Genomic DNA, 7,756 nt, shown 5'->3' on the forward strand with positions numbered 1-7,756 from the left:
ATTATGCTTTGATGATATGGATATACCACATAAGCTGCCACCTAATGTGGGTTCTAGGTGGTTCCCAAAATGTGGTTTGCCTAGCATTACTCATTTATTATATACGTCCTGCTATAGAATTCTGGCCAATCGGTGAAGTTTACTGATGGCTAGCTATATAAACCCATCACATTAGGTTTTGAAATTATTCGATCATCCAAATTAAGCATTAGGTTAAGTGCACTACTCGACCAAAAGCTAGACTTCATTCCCTCTATCACTTCTAATTTTAATTATTTTCTTAAATGTAGTTGGAGAGCATAGTGGCATACCTACGTAATAAGACCATTTTGATAACTGGAGCCACTGGTTTCCTTGGAATGGGTACTATAGCTCTCTCTCTCTCTCTCTCTCTCTCTCTCATCAATTTGTTACGTTAATGTATTATGCAGTACTCGTAGAGAAAATTTTGAGGGTTCAACCCGACGTCAAGAGGCTTTACCTTCTTGTAAGAGCAACTGATGCTGAATCTGCTGCATATCGAATGAAGAATGAGGTATTCTATAACATGCACAACTACATAGTCGTTAATTATTTACAAATCAAAAATGGCAAGCACACATGCATGCAATAACAGTAATTGTGTTTCCATGTAATTTTGAAATATTGAAGACCTAGAGTAGTTTACTAGTTTACTTTGAATTTGTGCACCAAGATCTTAGGGAAGGAGTTGTTCAAGGTTCTGAAAGAAACATGGGGTGAAGATTTTGACTCCTTTATATCTCAAAAAGTCGTTGCTATACCGGGAGACGTAAGTTTTGAAAACCTAGGAGTGAAGGATGTCATACTGATGGAAAATATGTGTACTGAGATACAAGTCATAGTGAGTTCTGCAGCGAATACCAAGTTTGATGAGAGGTAACAAATACGTGCCACACAAATATCCAACTTTCTATAGTTAAATTTGTTTTTTCTTACACTAGTTCCATCTTTGATGTTTTCTTCCGCATAAGGTAAATTTTGTTGGATATTGAAAATCTTACATCTGGAAAGTGACAAAATAAAATATAACTTATAAGTGGGTGGCTTATTTCTAATGTATTGAGGCCTTTTTAGTTTTTGAATTAAAACTCAACACCTAATTGGTAGTTAAAAGTTTGTTCTTTTATTTTTTAAACTTCATTTGTTTTTTATTATTAATTGAAACAATTAGTCTTATATGAGTCGAACTCACAACCTTCTACTAAAAGGGAAAATTATGCCACTAGATCAAATGGTACTAGGCTCATAATTTTCTTTTTTATGAAAAGAAAAAAAATTAGTATATAAAAAAGTTAATATAAACTACAAATTGCTCACATTCTGTGGGTGTAGAGAAGTGGGTGGTTACCAGTCTAGAATTAGGTATAGTTGGTTTTTTTTTTTTTTATTGGGAGGTATAGTTAGTTTCTGAAAATAATAATTTTCTTATTCATTGTTTATTTAAGTTTTTTTTCTTTTTTCCTAACAATTTAAAAGATATATAAAAGTTATTTAATATTTGGGGTATAAAAGTAAAAAAAAATTCAGTTATGGTGAGCAAGTCCTCTTCTTTTTTTTTTTTAGGGAAGCGGAGTCAAGCTCCATTCAATATAACAAACGACGTCACTGCGTCAAGCTAGAGAGATTCGAAAATCTCTCATAATACAAATTGAAGAACAGATTAAGTCTGCACAAAGCAGAGGTGCCTAAACTAAAAAGTTCAAACACATTACAAACTGCACAAAGCAGCCAAATTATTACTAGCCAACAAAACGAAAAGCCTAAAGGAACTACCGAAAAGAAAAGCAAACAAAATAAACTTCCCTAACCCTACCCAGTCTAAAAATGGAACTACTGTCTTGAGCATCTTGACGCCTAAGACCTCCAATGGTGTACGTCACAACAAATCAACACAGCCACAGTACCAATCAAAGATCGACATAGGATTAAGAAAGGAACATGCCTCCTCCCATAGACCCCACCCAACCCAAAATTGAAAGAGAAGAAAAAGGAGAGAGATGGGCTAACCCATCTAGACCACAAAACTGCAGCCCAGACAAGTTGGAGGCCCAATGGCCCAGAGCCCATCTCCTCCCTCTGTTCCCTTCAGATCGAGCAGACCGGAGCTGCCGGAAGGACGCGCTCCATCAATCCTCTGGCGGGCGAGCGCGCTCCTCCACCATTGCCTTGGACTACGGTAGAAACTCCGGGACCTCGGCTTAGAAGCAAATCGCCTCCCCAAAACCTAGGGTCGCCCTCCTACCAAAAACTCCACAGAGCCTCACAGGGAGTCGCCGCTCAACCAGGCCGCCGCGATGCCCTAATCTGGGTACCACCACCGCCCTCGATCACAACAATCGCTACTGTTGTCTCTGTGGATCACCACCGTCGCAAAATTCGAAACGAAAACCAGGACAATCGCAATCCAGACGAGACTTCCGACTCGCGCCGCCGCTGTACCGTAGTCGCACACCACCCTGAGAGCGCGCCGCAGCCTGGCCTGGTCCGGGGAGAGAAGCTACACCACCGCCAGCAACACGAAACCCTAGGTTTCGTTTCCGAGGTCGCTCCAAGAAACTCGGAGGCCTCCAGCCTAGCTATCCTGGAGGAATACTTAGCAAGTCATCTTCTCTTAAATATAGCATAAGTATAGATAAAATAAAGGGGTTTTGTCCATTTACCCCATTTCTAGGGATTTTTTTCTCCCTCACCCCATTAAGTTTTTTTAATTCCCTCTTACCCAATACACTCTAAGGGAGTCTTCTCTAATACCCCATTAAGATTTTTTTTTTGTTTTTAATTTTTTTTTAATACCATTTTACTCCTCACCCCTTTGTTACTTAGAGAGAGAGAGAGAAAATGGAAGAGAGAGAAACTATATGAGACTTCGCCGGAGCCCGTCACCGGCCGCCGGAATCCGGTCACCGGCCGCCGGATTCCGGCCAACTTTCGCCGGAATCCGGTCACCGGCCGCCGGATTCCGGCCAACTTTCGCCGCTCACCGGAAATTGCTGAAAATCTCACCGGAAAGTTTTTTTGCCCCTAATAGACATCTATTGCCCCCTAATAGAGGGGCAATAGACGTCTATTGCCCCCCAATAGACGTCTATTGCCCCAATAGTCTATTGCCCCCTAATAGACGTCTATTGGCCCCCAATAGACGACTATCAGCCATGTATTGCCCCCCAATAGACGACTATCAACCATGTATTGCCCCCGAGTAGACGTCTATTGCCCCCCAATAGACGTTTAGATTACCAAAATGGTAATTAATCTTCCTAAAACTACACAAATAAAACTTTGATTAAAGAAAAAAAATGAGGAGATTACATCAATTCAAAACGTCTATTGCCCCCCAATAGACGACTATTGGCCATGTATTGCCCCCCGATAGACGTCTATTGCCCTCCAATAGAACTTTCGGTAGCTGAAATGAGAATTTATATTCCTAAAATTAGACAAATAAAACTTTGATTAAAGAAAAAAACGAAGAGATTATATTAATTGAAAAGCGCCTATTGCCCCCCAATAGACATTCAAAAAAAAAAAATTCACTTTCTGTCTGCCCCATTACTTTGGGCACCCAAGTCAAGAGCGCGACCAAGACCACCGGATCGAAGCACCTCTGGAGCTCGCCGCTGACTTCTCTCACCTCTCCGAATCTCCAGTCCTCGTCGGAGTTGCGAAGAGCCGCGCTGCAGGTGAAGCAAGGGAGCGGGCGAGCGGCGCCGGATCTGGGGAACACGCCGGCATGGAGCTGGTGACGTTGGAATGGTCTGAAGAACGAAGCAGCCTGAATTAGATTCGATTCGAGCTTATGGTTGCAGCGAAAAAGCCGACATTGAGCTGGTGAGGTTGCCGGAATTCGTTCATGGTGGTTGAGATAGGAAGTTGAATCGGAGAAGATTGATGGAGGAAGTCGGCGAGCTCGTCGGTGAATGAACCTCGATCAACATCTGCTGGATCTGCTTGGAGATTGGGAGTTGAATCGGAGAAGATCGATGGAGGAAATCGGCGACATCGCTCCGGTCAGTCGGCGCCGGAAGTAGAGAGAGAGAGAGAGAGTCGACGTCTGGGGAGAGAGAGAATGAGTGGCAGTTCTTGTAATTCATTAATTGAGTTAAGGGTATAATGATAATTTGCCGTCAAATTGTGTATGTGGGAATAAAAATCTGTTGCTGGGGTAAGTGAGATAATTTTTGTTTATTTTGGTGCTTTTGGTCAAGAACCCTAAAATAAAAGACAATATCTTTTTTTAAAAAAAAATTTAATGTGATAAAATATGTTGACATGATTTTTTATATTTTTTTGACTTGAAAGTTAAAGTAGATATTTCTGACAAATAACATTGAGTGGAATTTCTGACAAATGTCAGGCATTAATAAAGCCCTTTTCGTTCTAGATCTGTTTGACTGTCATTTTCTTGTTCATGTACCTGACTGCTTTCTCTGCCCCGTCTGTCTTTCTTTCTCGTTCTTCCATTATTATTACCCGTCAATCTTTTTTGTATACTAATCATGCAAATGTGATGACTTATAATAGAAAGCTTTTCTTGTTTTGGTGATCGAATTAGTGTATAACTTTTGTAGCTAGTGACCTGCAAAGTGCAAACAATCTCCATTATTCTTGGCACCCTGTACTGGTTCTAATATTATGATCAAAATTCTTCACTTATTAGGATAATTGTTAAACATTATATCTACGAATAATTCATTTAATTTGAGATCGCTTGAGAATCGAATTATTAATGCAATTTAACTATTGAATAATTTTTTCCTTGTTAAAAAGATAATCCTTGGAGGTTGATCTAAAAGAGAATACCTCTAAATATAATACTAAAGCATATATATGTTTATCTCACATTAGTAAAATAATCATATATATATTTGCTGGGTTTGCAGATATGATATATCCTTGAGCATCAATACATTTGGAGTTCTGCACATGTTGAGCTTTGTAAAGAAATGCCTAAAAATAGAGATGCTTCTCCACATATCAACTGGTAGTATTTATATCTTTTACTGTTCTAATTAATTAAGATTGCGTAACTTACATAACATTTTCTATTCTAAATAATTAGTACTAGCAAGCAGGAACCCGCTATGTGTGTGGGAGAAAAGAAAATAAAAACTGAAACGTAGTGGGTAATTTTTGAAACCTTTTTTTTTTTTTTCCTTTTTTCTTTTCCTCTGTGAACTGACTTTTTGTGTCATGTTTAAATAATTCAATTATAAAGGTTTTTAAATATTTGAGGGTTAAAACCGTAAAAAAATCTCTCTTTATTTTTTTCTTTCCATGTCTCAGTCCTTGGATTTGCATAACTAATTAGTGGTACGTGTTTTCCAGCATATGTGTGTGGTGAAGAGGCCGGACTTATACTAGAAGACTCAACTTCAATGAATAAGAGGGTCAAGGAGATGAGCCTCCCTAATATTAATATAATAAGTCAGGCGTGGGGATGAGCCTCCCAGCTTGGCTGAGTTCCAAACCCCTTTCAAAAAAAAAAAAAAAAAAAAAGAGGGTCAAGGAGATGCCTAGATCTGATTTCGAAGTAGTAGAAAAGAACCTAGTGAATGAAAAATTGAATGACTTGAGAACACAAGATGCTTCAGAAGAAGTTATTACAAATACAATGAAGGATCTCGGCATTGAAAGGTCTTAGTCATCAACCTACTTACTTTTGTAGTATTCAAAATCCTTATTAGTTAATAATCTTTCTCATTCTTTAAACTTAGTTTTCTCCAAGTTGTGATGAAAATAAAAAAGGAAGAGAAAATACTTTAAAGATTTCCTTCTATACAACTTAATTTGTAGGGCTAAACTACATGGATGGCCAAACACCTATGTATTTACAAAGGCGATGGGAGAAGTTCTCTTAAGTCATCACTCTAAAAACAATCTGCCTTTTGTCATTGTACGTCCAACTGTAGTTTCCAGCACATACAGTGAACCATTTCCAGGTTGGGTTCAAGGTTACAGGTATATATGAGAGCCTATGCACTTCAAAACACTTGTTTGGGAATTGGGAAACATTGTTAACCCCTATAGCTTATGAGAGGTTAATGATATTTCTCAATAAACCTCTATTATTTGTTTGATTTGGTCCCTAATCAGGTCAATACTAAATTTGTGTATACATGTGTTCAATGGATATCTGGGTGGTTAAAGAACTGTTGATAGCGTAATTGCTGGTTATTGTAAAGGAAAGCTGACATGCCTACATCTTGATCCTATGACAGTATGTGATATGGTGAGTTTAAGTGTATGTATTCATTCTGCATAAATAAAAAAGAGTATAAGTATTCATACTTGGTGTATTTTAAACTTGATTATATGTGAGGCAAAATATGGTGATTCATAGCACCTAGGGTCTATGAAGAACAAATTAATGTAACCCTTGAGTTTATAATATATTGCTACTATCTAGAAGGAAACAAGAAAATAAATAAGTTAATTATTTCTTTTATGTCAAAGGGTATCTAATTATATTTGTAAGCAGATTCCTGTGGATATGGTGGTAAATTCAATGATAGCAGCGATCGTGGTGAATGCAAATAAATCATCCAACATCATTTACCATGTGGGAAGCTCACTAAGAAATCCAATAAAATTCAATGATATTCATAGTTTTGTAATGAAATACTTCACCAAATATCCATGGATTAACAAGGATGAAAAACCTGTCGTAGCGAGGAAGATCCGAATATTCAAGAGCATGGCTACTTTTCATATGTACATGAAAATTCGCTACTCACTTCCTTTGAAGGTTTGTTCTAACCACTCACTAGATTAGTAGATTATATAATTAACATGAAGAAAAGTTACTTAATCTTTAATCAATTAATACATTAATCTCAAACTTTTGATATAATGGTAGAAACTCCTTAATTACTTAGCATACCACTAGAGAGAATGCTTGAATCTCTTAATGTATGCTTAGAGGAAGTGCTGCCTTTAGGAGAAGAAAAATTGTCAACCAAAACAAGATGTATGCTTAGATGGGTGGGTCATTATATATATATATATATATATATATATTATCTTCTATTCATCAATAAGATAATGTCGTATATTCATGAATAAAAATTGAAAAAGAACAATGTCGATTAACAAGATCTTGTCGTTCATAAATTTAATTTCATTCTATTTGCAAAGGGATTAAAGTTGGTGAACAAAGTATCTGGCCGATGTTTCCAAGATATATATGTCATGTATAACCAGAAACTCAGATTGGTGATGCGCATGGTGGAGCTATACCGTCCCTATATGCCATTCAAGGGCATGTACGTATGCTTTAACTGGTTATAATTAAACATAACTTGATCATTTGTAATCATGTAATGACACTAACAGTGTGAAATGTTACATAGTTTTGACGACACCAACACAGAGGAGTTGCGAAAGATAACAAGAGAAGGTTACATAGAAGTAGAAGATTTTAATTTTGATCCAACATGCATTGATTGGGAAGACTACATTATGAACACTCACATTCCAGGATTCCTGAAACATGTTCTGATCAAATGATGGATTTGCATTGGGATGCAATGATTTATATGTACGTATGTATGTATCTCTGTGTGTGTGCGCGTTGCAAACTTGTAAACTTATGTGTTGGATTTGCATTATTATTGTCTAACTACCTAGATTGCGAATAATTGTATTAGTCGTCCATATAGCTGCTATCAAATTAAAAGAAAATGCACCTCCTTCTGTCATTCAGTTTAAGCACAATTTACTATTTATTTTGGGATAT

The 7,756-nt window shown here is 37.4% G+C and overlaps 1 pseudogene; it reads left to right on the forward strand.

Annotated features, from left to right (window-relative positions):
• The first annotated feature begins 284 nt into the window (after nucleotides 1–284).
• Nucleotides 285–7,718, forward strand: LOC133727983 (probable fatty acyl-CoA reductase 5; annotated as a pseudogene).
• Nucleotides 7,719–7,756: the final 38 nt, after the last annotated feature.

Source organism: Rosa rugosa, chromosome 2 (assembly GCF_958449725.1).
Source record: "Rosa rugosa chromosome 2, drRosRugo1.1, whole genome shotgun sequence".
NCBI classification, from domain to species: domain Eukaryota; kingdom Viridiplantae; phylum Streptophyta; class Magnoliopsida; order Rosales; family Rosaceae; genus Rosa; species Rosa rugosa.